This window comes from Lepisma saccharinum, chromosome 8 (genome assembly GCF_977018435.1).
Source record: "Lepisma saccharinum chromosome 8, izLepSacc3.1, whole genome shotgun sequence".
Lineage (NCBI taxonomy): Eukaryota > Metazoa > Arthropoda > Insecta > Zygentoma > Lepismatidae > Lepisma > Lepisma saccharinum.
Window position 1 is genome coordinate 65,908,108 of NC_139236.1, and position 12,617 is coordinate 65,920,724.

Below are 12,617 nucleotides of genomic sequence, written 5' to 3' on the forward strand. Positions count from 1 at the left end.
AAGTTTCTTGTAGGTTGACGTTAACTTCCAGTGTGAATTTTACATTCTGGCAAGCATGAAACATTTTATCTTCCTGCTCTGCACAGCAACCGAAAACCTTCACTGAAAGAACCTCTGTTGTATTTTTATTATTGTACATTGCAAGCATCAGCTACCGGAATCTTTGTACTTGTGTTGTATCCTATCACAATTACCCACAAAAGCAAATTCGTCGTGTGTTATGAACAACTGTGGCAAATCTTTCTCCTTTGATTTCATGCCGCCTCTCTTTGCCTTCTTTGTCACACCACGGCGTTCGTCTTTTTCGCAACTCGATACCGACCGCAGCTATCCCCCTATTATTTTTGTATATGAAACTCGCCCTTTGTTTTATAACGACATGGAATTTATACTTCTGTGACATTGTTGAAGCTTCACAACGTACAAATGAAATGTATTTCTTGAAAATTAGGCCGAATTACGTATAAACAAATTACGTACAACTTGGTTTCGTTAACACGTTTTTAAATTATATTTTGCGGAACCTACAAAAATTACCTCTAAAACAGAATTTCACAGAACTGAGTTACTCTATTACGGAGAAGAATTTATCAATAACAAATAAATTGTGTGTGAATGATTGTTTGAGTTGGTGTTTTAAAGTCCACTTTATTCACATTACGGCTAATCCGGAATGAACCTACAGTTGGAAGTGGGATCCAAACCACTATGTGCCTCGACAGGGTATCGAACCCAGGACTACTTGATTAAAAGGCGACGACGCTTACCCTACCACTGTACCATCGGAGAGGCACATGTGGGTGTGTGAAGTGAGATAATTTGGGAAGCTACGAATTACTTTCTTTCTTCTTTCCGACATTGCAGTACAATTTCTCCCAACAACTCTTTCAAACACACACACAAACGCCGGCTCACGCACAAAAGTATTCAATACAGAAATCGGAATTAATATTAAAAAAACAAAAAAACAACGCACTTCACTCAGCCAAAAGCTCTCCGCCTATTAACGTTATTCCTTCAAATATGAACAGAGTCGGACTGAGAACAATGGAAGTGTCCCGTTGTTGACTGTTTAACCAGATGTTTAATCCTACACGTGTTTCTGTGGGCTCGCGAAAATCCTGAAGTAAGTCAATCCGGCAACAGCGCGTCGCCACCAGAGCGTGTGGTTCCACGCCGGTTGCTAGCGCGTCCCGACTGTAGATGAAATTGAAGAGGGGCATTCACAAACAACACACATGCCAAGGCCAGGACTTCGGTGCCGAGACCGGAAGCCGACCACTAATGCGCTTAGCCACCGAGCCGGCGAATTTTCAGTTTTGAATAGTAGCCATGGTCACTGCGGATGTGCAAACTTTGACCTTCTCTTGATGCTAGAGCACCCCTGTTGGAGAGCATCACCTTGGGATGCTGACAGCATCTGTTTGACTTTATTTTGGACGTGGAGTATGGGGGGTACCTCCACCTCTTTCATTGGTTTCTTCCCCTCTGATTGAATGTGACTGATAGAGAAATCTATCGGGATCTGCTTCTAAAATAGAAGAATGCTCGCTTGCCATTTTGAGCCTGGTTCAAACGTTATGGGACCTTCTCATGTGGAGTTTAATGTGAATTACTAAATTAACGCGTCCTCGTGATAGAACCAGTTCACTGTCTCAGTCCAGCACAATGAGGTCCTGAGATGCGTCAGTTGTTGAGGGAAAACCTTGTAGTCGCCTCCCTGCCATGTTTGAATTCCGCAAAACTCTTCTTATTATTTGTTTTATATATAGCCTATATATAAAAATAGATGTGTGTGTGTATATTTGTTTGTTCCGGCATAACTCTCGAACGCCTGGAGCAATTTCAACCAAACTTGGTGCACGTATCACTTGCAATCTGGAAATAATATTTTAGGGTAAGACACCCCTGGCACCCATAGGGGTGGGGTGGGAAGAGGTGTCATGTAAAAATAATCGAGAAGCACCGATATTAAATTCCGCACAAACAGACATCCGTGACTCTATGCAATCCGCACAACGATAGTGTTTCTCGAGTTGTCTAACATTCAGGCTGTGTTGCGAATGGAATCCATAGTTTTCGTGACACTCCCAATGCCGTTCCACTCCAAGTTCATCACCTATCGGCATGGGGGGTGAGAGGGGGAGTGAAAAATAAAATGCCACAAATGACCTAGATTAGTGTCGAATCCATAGTGTTCGGAGTCGCTAAGCTAATTGGTGACATTCACGATCACATTTAAAATTAGTTACATTTTACGCTATAGTTAGAATTCACTATTTTCCTGTCTAATACAAGATTGGGGTAAATAAATACCCGGGAAACACCGGCTAATCAGCTAGTTACCTATATGAAAGTGCACTCTCCACTAACTTTCGTTGGCCATGAATATATAGACTCAGGCTGTTTCTGTCCATTTTCCCTGGACCTTACACAACTCAACGTTCAGAAAAACGTGTTATCGTCAGCAAGTTGAACTACATGCAACCCAGAAGACCTGCCGAGCTCACCTGCTTCTAAATTAGGCCACGGACTTATTAATCAACCCTCGTACTTAGAATTATCCGTGAAAAGTATTATTTCAAAATAAAACACACTACGGAACTCACTTATGCAAATTTTCAACAACTCCAACCTACATCATAGAAAATTGCCTAACAACAAATGTTGAGACGGTCCCACCTATATGAATTCTTTCTTGAAGTGGATGTAACCGAAAACATCTCACTCCAGTATCCGGAAGATGGCTTAGAAAAGCAAGTCACGTGCTGTTCCTTGTCGATACAAACAAATTCCTCCAACAAAAGCCGCTGGTGATTAGTAGCAACAAATTACTCGATGCTGGGTTTTCGGGGAAAAATAGATTTGTTCGTTTGCTTCGTTTCGTTTCTACGCCATAATTAATCAAGTTGCGAGGAGCCCTGTCTCTCTCTCTCTCTCTCTGTCTCGCTCTTTCTCTTTTGGTCTGTGTTGACTTGAATTTTCTGGTTTATTAAAAAGCAATTACTCTGGGGTTTCGGTTTCGTCCCTTCCTTATTCCGCTGTTGATTGGTTCATTTATCTGTATGGAAACGCAATATATGTTGATTTTTTCGTTTCATATAATAGTGACAGATTCGAAATATCTGTTTCCTTTTCCGTCTTCCATAGCGAATTGGAAAACATGGACACTACGAAGTCAGGGGTTATGGGTTTGAATTCCTATCTGGGCATAGGCATTCTTTCTGAGTTTCGTTTCATCAATTTCATTACATTCATCGTCATTTTCGCGATTAGCTAAAAGTGGCAGAAAATCATAGAAAAAACAAATCAATCTATTTCCTTTGTCGTAGCTATTATCTACCAAGTGCACTTTCAAGTTCCTTTTCTCGTTCAATGAACTTCTGATTTATAAATACCGATTTGATTTTACCAGGCAACACTGATTAATTGATTGATTTGGTGTTTTAAGTTCACTTTATGCACCCTACAGTTTAAAGTGGAATCCGAACCACTGCCTGCACCGGGTATTGAATCCTGGACCCCTTGCTTACAAGGCGACGACGCTACCACTGCGCCATCTGGGAGGCCACAGGCAACACTGTAAGGGGTGTTTGTTCCACGTAGGACATCAAATTGTCAACCTCATTTCCATTTTGCAGACTAACGAGGCTCTGGCGTCTGTGTTTTGTCCTTATGTGTACTGAGTGCCCCATTACAGCCTCAGCTTTTAACCGAAGTCAGAATGTTTTTATATTTTAGTCAACGACATTGCAGTCAATTTAGGTAAGAGGCTGGATCCCGTATAACACGGCGGGTGCAAAATAGCCTTCAAGTGAAAGAAAAATCAAATTCAACACTGTATGGATGCAGAAAAATCGAACAAAACGTGTTTTTAAAAAATGTTCCTCATATTCTACGATCTGCGACGGTAGCCTGTATAATTCCGTTTATGTATTGAGTAGCCGGTTGCGCAACAATTTGAAAATAAAAACCTTTGAATTCCTCGCAAGGGTACGGAGAAGCAGCATTGTAAGCGGAACTCTCGACTAATCTTGTGACCACTCTCTAGCTTTGGAAAACTGATCACGATTTTGCAGAGAAATCTCAAGCAGCTAGGACACCAATGGTGTCACCATGAAATAACAGAGATTCCACTTAATCCAGCGGCAAGTGCTCCAGAGATATCCGATACAGAGTATATTTTAGTTTAGGGACTTTTACTTCAGTCAGTTTACATTTTAGTTCAATTCTGTGCCCCTGACGATAATAATAAATATTATTCAGCAGTTCTACAATGCATGTTAGAATTTGGATTCATTGTGTTCAACTTTCTCTTACATACGCTGTAACTACTGTAGAATAAACCTTGGTGGACCAACAGTCGAATGTTCGACGGTCACACCTGTATGATTTTTTTTTACATTTGAGTTGAAGAGTTTCATGGTTGCAACTACTCGAAGATTGAAACTCGACAATGTATTTGCTAATACAAGTGAGCAACTAAAACTAAGAAAACTGACAAATTGGGCACGATGAGTTTTATTTCCAAGCGTAAAGCTGGAAAAACAAACAGGAAAGTTGAGACAGGAAATTTCTGACGGCCCCAATCAATTTGATACTCATTTTGGCGTATATTTATAGTTCTGGACAAACTTAATAGAAACTAGGAATTTATCTTCCTTACAATCTTGACAAGGCGTATAGTTATAGTTCTGGACAAACTGAAAGAAACTAGGAATTTATCTTCCTTACAAACTTGACGAGGCGTATAGTTATAGTTCTGGACAAACTTAATAGAAACTAGGAATTTATCTTCCTTACAATCTTGACAAGGCGTATAGTTATAGTTCTGGACAAACTGAAAGAAACTATGAATTTTTCTTCCTTACAATCTTGACGAGGCGTTATAGTTCTGGACAAACTGAAAGAAACTAGGAATTTATCTTCCTTACAAACTTGACGAGACGTATAGTTATAGTTCTGGACAAACTTAATAGAAACTAGGAATTTATCTTCCTTACAATCTTGACAAGGCGTATAGTTATAGTTCTGGACAAACTGAAAGAAACTAGGAATTTATCTTTCTTGAAATCTTGACGAGGCGTATAGTTATAGTTCAGGACTAACACACAAGTCTCTAACAACGAGGATTTTCCCCTCACACTATTTAAACCACTTATCATTTGCTCTCTTTGCTGTAAAGTTCACACCTAACCTCTCCTCCCTGCAAAGAAATGGACGCCATCGAATTGGGGAAAACCATATTTCAAAACTGAAAGATGGCAAAACCCTTCGAAATTGTCGGCGTGCTATTTCAGGACGGTAGGGGAAAATCGCACGCGATCACGTGATACAAGCGTACGCAATTGATTTTTTCGCCGCGACGTGATAACCACGAATCTGTAAGCTCGAATTCGCGTGACCGTTGCCATCCTCTTAAGGCCATACTTTATGTCCTCTCCCACTTTCCTTCTGGCAAGACAAAGTAACGCAGAGGAAATGCTATCGGGGGCGTTCAAAGGGCAGACCGACTCCTCCCTGCTTTTCACCTCCTCGGGTGGAAGGTGTGGGAATGTGAGGTTCGCGAACAAATAGTTTTTTTTTTTGTTGGAAGTAAGGGTCGTGAATGTGGGTCTTTCAATTTTCGCAAGAACTTTTTTTATCGCTACTTCGGGTCTACTGAAATGGACGGTTCTCATTGAAAACCATAACCAAAGTTTCAACTTCATGTACGGTCACCGGCATTAAAAATGGGACTCCCAGATGCTGCGGTAAGTACATTTAAGTAGCAAATTTTAATTGGAACTTCAACCACCGCCGTGGAGTTAGGCAGTACACAATACATTGCTGGGAAGCGAGTATTTCAGGATCTAGGAATCCTATTTTTATTGCTAGTGACTGTACCTCAGTAATAGCTGCTGGACCAAACGTGCATTTCAACGTTGCTAACTGAGGCAGTGTTGTCAACAAAAATGACCCAAAATCCTCTAAATGATATGGTGTAACGGTGACCCTTTCTTTAGGCACCAAAATGTCAACCTCTTTTTTAACATAGTACACCCTGGACTGCGTATTACAGACTAACGAGGCTCTGGCGTCTGGAACCACAGCCAGTATCAACCTCTGCGGGATTTGTATGTTGTGCCTTGCCGATATCCGTGGCGAGGTGGTTAGCACAGACCGCTAGGACACCAGGGATCATGGGTTCGAATCCCGGCCTGGGCATGGGTATTCTGAAAGAATGTCTCTTCATGAATTTCGTCAGTTGTCCAGTCCATGTGTTCTTGTAAACTGTTCTTTTCTTACAAGATTCCATCCCCATCTTCGCGACTAGCCATAAGTGGCAAGTCAAATAGACAAATCAACATGTCAACCTCCAGGACCCAGCTGGTATAGTCGCTATTGCTACTGACTGCCACGGAGAAGATTAGGGTTCGATTCACGGGATAAGTGACCTCTGTTGAGTATTTCTCCCAACAGTCTTCCTGCGTGAAGCGGCTTTGGGGCCTACCCATTATTTAATTAATGAATACCAGGAGACTATCCTCCTAGAAGAAGGGAAAGGCAGTCGAAGCGCGAGGCTGATCACATCACCTCATGCATGGCCGAGCTTGAGCCATACTGGACACATACTACACACTTCCTGGATGCCTTCATGACACGGTACAATGCACGGGGGGCGGGGCAGTAATCCTGTGAACGGTAGTGACAATGGTTCTGTGCTAGCATGCAATGTTGTTTGGGCATTATGCATTGCCTAGTGATTCTGGAACACCTTATCTAACACCACATTTCAGGAGGTTACCTCTTATCTTCTCTTCAGGTGAACCGAGGTTTAGTCTTTTGATTAGCGCACCGGATTTGTAGTAAATATAGGGTGGATACTCACCGGAATTCCTTGAATTCCGGAAATCCTTAAATTCCGGGAATTCCTTGAATTCCTTGAATTCCTGGAATTATGCGTGAATTATTGGCGCCGGGAGTTATGCGTGCATTCTACGTGAATTTTTCTCCCATTGAATTTATACATATTTATAAATGTCCTGAGGCAAATGTTTCACAGTTTAGCTTGTATTTGTATCTAGGAAGTAATAGAAAGCTACATGGAAAATGAAAACTAATATATTCCGTCGACATGGAGACTATAGCTCTTTTCAGTTCTTACGGCGGGCGCTCTAGAAGCTGGCAGGGGAAGTGGGGAGCGGGGAAGCGACCAATCCAGCACGATAAGAAACGTAGCTGCCAGTAGGACGAGTTTCACGTAGTGCTTTTTCCGGCCGCGTTGTGTCTCTCGGCGCCACTGCTGTTGTATGGTTGGTCTGTTGCGTAATCCCCGCTCCCCACTTCCCTTGCCAGAACTAGGACCGGCAGCCGTAAGAACTGAAAAGAGCTATAGTAAAAATTATCTGCTTTGTTGGTGAATAATTTATTTCGCCTACCGGTTTATAGTGTAACAGCGGCGGCTGGTGGCTCTGAATTAGGTGAAGGGCTAGTAGGAAGAAAATAGGGCAATAGGGAAAATTAGATCAATAGTTACACATACTCGGGGCAGGTTATCTGAAAATCTAGTGATTTTCCTGATCACATCATCCTAACTAGGCCCAAAATCAAGAATATGTGGAGCTCTACCTTTACATCACCCAATATGCCTTGATAGCATGTGAAGGCACATAGTGGTTCGGATCCCACTTTAAACTGTAGGTCCAGTCCCGATTAACCGTACTGTGCATAAAGTTGACTTAAAACACCAAGTCAAACCAAAGTCAAAGCATGTGTGTACATGCTCAGGGGCACTTTTACCTTTGCCTAGTTGTTTCATATGCACCTTCTAATAAGTATATGTAACTAGTGATCTAATTTAGTAATACTAAATTCAGGCAATTCAGATAGGATGTCTTCAATGCAAGCATAAAATAAAGTTGATCTGAACAGTCCCGTTTATACGCGTGTATGTAGTTGTAATATTAATATGGATTCATGTTACGGATGGATTCCTAAAGAGAACCTAAAATGTGCGTGCGAACTAACTGAAGGGGAGGGGGTGAGGTATTTCTCTTCCCAGAGATACCCAGGTATCCTTGGCAATAGAGAATCCTGACTTATGTATTCCACTTCTGAGAGGAAGGTCTACAAAAGCTCATTGTACGTTAACTGGCCAGGAAAACTATGTTGAAAAATATATTAAGGTATGTAGAAGCTGATAAGAAATACATATTCACTATAGTCTGTCCCAGCTAACTGTGGAGCAGGCGAACGATAAAAATCTCTGCGTAGTGACGTTGGACGACTCCACCAATGAACACGCGAGAAGGAACGGTGTTGCGTGAAGGATGGGATAGTGTCTGCAGTTACCAGCCTTTATCTGGCCACTCGATTTCTCCCGCTACTCTGATGCTATGCGCTGCCTTGCTCCACAGTTAGCTGGGACAGGGTATAATAATTCGACAGTGAAGGTTTTTTTGTGCAATAAAAACTTTACTTTAAAAAGAACCCAAGTAGGATGGTATGTAGTACAGTATGGCCAGAAATAAAGTACACAGAAAGTTGGCAACACTCTGCATTGTGTTGGAAGCGAGGAAGTGCTGCAGTGTGACATTGGTTCTTGGAGAGAACAGTTATGGTGAAAGGCGATCCCCAATGGGGTACTTGAGAGAAGACGTTTGTTGTAAAGCGTTATTTACGGTCATGTGGAAGTGGACGTTGAGGCAGTTCAATGCCTACTACACGGTGTTCTCGTTGGGGGAGATTTCTGGAATTCGTGCTGGAAAGTTCACTAAACATGCAACATGCAAATGCTTCCCATTGCATTAATAAAATTGTGGCAATGCTTGCAAACTTGCAGGTCGCTATTAAAAATGTTTAGTGTTGGACGACACTGGTAACATGCTGACTCTTCTGTTGTAGCTACAGTGTGTACATTACCTTTTGCTGTGTTGGTACATACAAGTGTTGATTCAGATGTTGTGTTGATACCTAACATTTTTCGTTATACTACATTATACTTCCAAATTTAAACACTATACTTTATTCCCGGCTGTACTGTAGTACAGTGGGATCCATGAGTATTACCGTGCAAATTGTCCACCATGTTCGTGTACTTTATTTGACCCAATAAGAGCTTCAATAATTAAACGGAAACTCAAACCAAGCTATTGAGAACATTGGCACCACCATACATAAGAATCCATTGCTTAAAAGCACACAGGATGGAAGATAAAAATACGAAGATAGTCATGGACAATTTGCACGGTAATACTCATGGATGCCACTGTACATGTAAGTAGATACAAAATAGAATAACAAGTAAAATAATAAAGTATGCATATATCCCATTTCACAAGGGTTGGGGCAAGTGACAAGCCTTGAATCTTCTCGTGCGTGTGTTAAATACATGCGCGCCAGGCGTCTGGTAGAATTTATGAATATATATTTCATCTTTTTGAATAATCAAACACATTTGCATTGAAAGCGATATGAATGTAAACAACTCCATGAATAACAAATTCATTGAATTAGTGTTATGATTAAATAATCATATAAGCTAGAATCATAACACATTTTCATAATTTAATCTTATTCGTTGTTCTCTGCCCAAAGGACATGTTTTTTACAACAGCGGATTTTCCGAACGAACGCTTCAAAGCATCGCGGGATCCACCTATATTAATTTCTTTTTCCGGTGTATTGACTTATTAATTCTATGTTCTGGCGTATTTATATTATTTATCCTGTTGCTGTATTGACATAAACGAGTTCCCTTAGGCTACGATTATATTCAATTAATAATATTATTGTAGACTGCAAATATTACATATCTGCTCAATTTAACATTGTTTGTGCACAATTATTTCATGCTCTAGTTCATTAACTTGTGCTCCGTGTCCTTGCTTCATTTATACGCATTTGCAAGCTCCAATTTGCTTCAATATACGCATGAAAGGGCGACAACTTTTGAAGCCTTCAGCTCACACGAGCGTCTCTTCAATCCTCCCAAAAGCAGGATTAAGATATCTTCTCCTCCCTGTATCCTCTTTGTCAGCATCCCATATTTCATCCTCTCTCTCCTTTGTGCTCACCAGAAATGTCCATGATACAGCTTCCGAGCGGACCGTGAAAAATGACTGTCTTCTGTTCCAAACGGACATTGAGGAAGGGATGGAAGAGGCAGCAGGAAAATGATCCTTTCTGTCGACTCTGTTTCTCTATATGTAACATGAAATATATATATATATATATATATATATATATATATATATATATATATATATATTTGTACAGGGCGTTTGCAAATAAATGCTTTAATTTTATAGCGTGTTATCGGGACGTACGCAGTTAGCTTTTGGCGTCGTAGTTTTAACAGTTAGTATGCTTGAAATGGTCTCCGTGGCTAAGTGAATAGCGTCACGGATGCTAGGAATCTCGTACTGGAATCTTAGGGAGACACTGATTTTATTTTCTTCGTCTCATTATCCACTGCTTCCTCATCGCTATGATTAATCTAGAGTAAAAGAGCCACATAAAATGATGAAAAACAAACCACAATAAATACGAAAACTGCAATGTAACTAATTATACTTATTTTAAAATGAGATCCGAACCACTATCGGTTCCTCCACTGGGTATCGAACCCGGGACCCCTTGATTACGAGGCAACAGGGAAGCAGCTACAATTTTGTTGTGCAGCACAGATGGCAGCCTTGAACGTTGAGAGAACATTGTGTGTAGTTCTGCAGTTACAGCAACATTTTAATCTATTGTTAAGTTTTTTTTGTAAGGTAACAACTAAAAGCATATGCTAAATTACGTGGGGTTGATCTAATCAAAGCATTGTTGCACAATGTTTTATGAAGTTGTACATTTTACAGTTGTATATTTTTTTCTAGAGTTATAAATAAGAGAACTGAGAATCATTAGTTCTGGATTTGCAAGCTGTAATACTGCTTCCTTTTTCTAATTTCGACAAGCTGCTAACCTACAGCATGTTCCTATGTCTGCAAACTATCTACTTATCCTAATATCGAGAAATATATGCTCGCCGTTTAAAAACAGAGGAAGATATTGCTATAATTTTCATTTTTCAAGATACAGAAAGTCTTCGAGTTTATGCACCAATAGTGAATGCACGTGCTTGCGGATGCACACCAATGTGTAATGCGGGAACAAACCTGGCACTATTCAGTAAAGCAACAGACGCGCTTTGCGACAGCAAGGCTTCATTCACATCTACGTTCAAGCAACGCTCAGGTCACTGCCCCCTCACGGTCAGGGGGTATCCACACTCGCGGCCAAGCTTTTCTCCGGTGAAGGTAGGATCAACGTGAGTCTGTGTTGGTTTCTTCACAGAGTACACCGATTTTTCTGTGTAAAAAGCCTGCCGATTGTACTAACTACAATGTTTAAGAGATTTTCAACGACGGACTTCGCTGTTGCAGGACTGGCGTTAATTAGTAGAAAATAAAGAAGAAAAAGAATTACGAAAACGGGGATTGATTGATTTGGTTGGTTTACTTCGCTTTTCTGCCAGTTTTGACTAATTGCGAGGATCATGTCAACAGTGGCAGAAACTAGTGGAACCACGAGCAAAACAACCTGCGCAGACCTTCGACTCCTGTGGGCGGTACTCCCGCGAGTAGGGTGGGGGAGAGTGGACCATGCTTCCTTATGGCCCGAGGTGGAGGGAAGAAGGGAAAGCTGCGCGGGGACTTTTCGTCCAAGGTTTTTTTCCTTGTGGTCGATCTATACTTTGTCGGTCTAGGATTTTCGGGCTCATTGTTTCATATCGACATTGTTGACCATTTCTTTTATCAGAAAGTTTCCGACACAACACGTGACAGATAAACATCAGGTTCCAAACCTAGTTTCAAGGACCCGATTGTTACGCACCAGTGGCGGCGATTGGGTTCCAAAACCGGAGGGGCAAAGACAATGTTTCCCTTTGTAGATAAGGTTTAGCAGAGTGTGGGGGCAAACTAGGCAAAAATTTGGGGGGCAACTGCCCCCTCGCCCTCCTAATCGCCGCCACTGCGCATATCGTGTGAAACGTCGTCTTCCTCGACTAAAAAAAATTGTAGTTTACCGTTTTCCTCGAATAAAAAAAAGGGAATTATTTTGTTTAGTTTTCTTTAGTATAAACTAAAGAGCAAGTTCATTGTTAATCTTGCTTCGGAGCTAGACATCAAGAATGATTTTTTTCCCCTCGCAGAGGGTTGACCAACACCCTCTTTCCCTTTACACGCACACACATATTACAATTTTGTTGCCCGAAAAAATATGACCGTCAACATGTTACCTTTTTGATTTATAAGTTTTTTTAATTCACGCAAAAAAAAAAAATCATTACAACTAATGCTCATGGATCATATTTGTGGATAGTTCCGTATTGATTTTTTTGTCATTGGCTCTAATTGTAATTTGGTTGTTTCGGTCAGCTTTTTCTTAAATTTATTTTACTCGGGTTCATGAAATCGCATATTTAGACCGATGTTTTACAAACAGAATTGAGAGAAAAATATTTTGGATTTTTTTTCCCGCAATCAATCAATTTTATCTATGCTCGCCTTTCTCTGTATTTCAGTAGGTCTTTGTCTTCTGCTCGCTTATCTTCTATGCACAAAACTGGGTTACATATCCTCTGC

General features: G+C 40.9%; 1 protein-coding gene across 3 annotated transcripts in view; it reads left to right on the forward strand.

Annotated features, from left to right (window-relative positions):
- cpx (synaptic transmission protein complexin) overlaps positions 1–12,617 on the forward strand; it is a 1,041,575-nt gene that overhangs the window by 359,282 nt on the left and 669,676 nt on the right. The window lies entirely within an intron of this gene.